General features: G+C 45.0%; 1 non-coding gene across 1 annotated transcript; it reads right to left on the reverse strand.

Moving 5' to 3' along the window:
• Positions 1-669: 669 nt before the first annotated feature.
• On the reverse strand, positions 670-776 carry LOC125582673. The gene has a single exon (XR_007320129.1). It is a non-coding gene; the product is annotated as a small nucleolar RNA R71 (small nucleolar RNA).
• Positions 777-1,499: the final 723 nt, after the last annotated feature.

The raw sequence follows: 1,499 nt of genomic DNA on the forward strand, positions 1-1,499 counted from the left end.
CCAAATGCTAAGTAGATTTGAATATTTGATTTAGTCATTTGCTTGAGACTAAGTCATTTTTATTTTATTTAGTTACTGATTCTCCTTCTTCACCTCCCTTTAATTTACAGGTGTATGAACTTGAAGAGCAGGGGTCCATCAAACCTAGTTCCAAGAGCCGCAGACATCAGAGCTTTAGAGAGAGTGTGTGCTAGAAAGAGAAGAGAAGAAGAGCAACAGTCTCACTTGCAGAGATTGGATACTTATATGGGAGACATACCTCAAATTGATGCCAACAACGTTCCACAAAACCAACAGCGAGCGGCTCGACCCATTGGCACTTATGACCGCCCCAACATTCATGGTCATAGATTGGGAATCCGAACACCAGCTGTAGCAGCCAACAACTTTGAGATCAAATCAGGACTTCTCAACGTCATCGAGAACAACAAGTATCATGGCTTGGCTCTAGAGGACCCTTTTGATCACTTGGACAGGTTCGTCAGCTACTGTGGGTTGTCAAAAACCAATGGTGTGTCTGAGGATGCCTTAAAGCTGAAGTTATTCCCTTTCTCTCTGGGGGATAAGGCACGACAGTGGGAGAAGTCTCTACCAAGTGACTCAATCGCCACTTGGGATGACTGCAAGAAAGCTTTCTTGGAGAAGTTCTTCTCTACTTCAAGAACTGCTAAGCTGAGAAATGAAATCTCCAATTTTCAACAGAAAGGCTTGGAACGCTTCAGTGAAGTCTGGGAGACATTCAAGGGCTACCAAGCTCAATGCCCACACCATGGTTTCTCTAAGGAAAGCTTGCTGAGCACATTCTACCGTGGTGCTCTTCCTAAGTACAGGGCCAGACTGGATACAACTAGCAATGGGTTCTTCTTGGGGAGAACTGAGGAAGATGCAGAAGAGCTGGTTGACAACATGGTAAAGAGTGATGCAGTCTACAGTGGAGACCACGACAGAGGCAGTCGAACATATGACAAGAAGACGAGGAGGGAGTTAAAGGCCGTCCAGGATAAGATTGATATTCTCATTGCTGATAAGGCCACCCAGGAGCAGCTGCACTTTGTTGGTAACCCAAACAAAGAAGCCACACCTGTTGTTCAGGAAGTTGATGGTTTGGAAGGGCAAGAAGAATTGTGCTTCATCAACAACAATGGTAGCTGGTACAAGAAAGAGCCAAACTTTCAGTACAACAACTACCAACAGAGATCTTACCCCAACAACCAACAGAGTGGTTATCAGCCTCGGAACAACCAGCAAGGCAGCTATCAGCCTCAACAAAACCCTCCTCCCAGTTTCAACAACAAAGGACAACAACCTGCCCAACAACAACCTACTACTTCTACCTCTACTCCTCCAGTCAGCAGCACTGATGCCCTACTAAAACAAATCTTGGAGTCTCAGACAAGAAGTGAGAAGCATGTTGGCTATAAGTTGAAAAACCTTCACGCAAAGATTGATGGAAGCTACAATGAGCTCAACAACAAGTTCAGAACCTTGGAGAACCAGTT

Source organism: Brassica napus, chromosome C2, assembly GCF_020379485.1.
Source record: "Brassica napus cultivar Da-Ae chromosome C2, Da-Ae, whole genome shotgun sequence".
NCBI classification, from domain to species: domain Eukaryota; kingdom Viridiplantae; phylum Streptophyta; class Magnoliopsida; order Brassicales; family Brassicaceae; genus Brassica; species Brassica napus.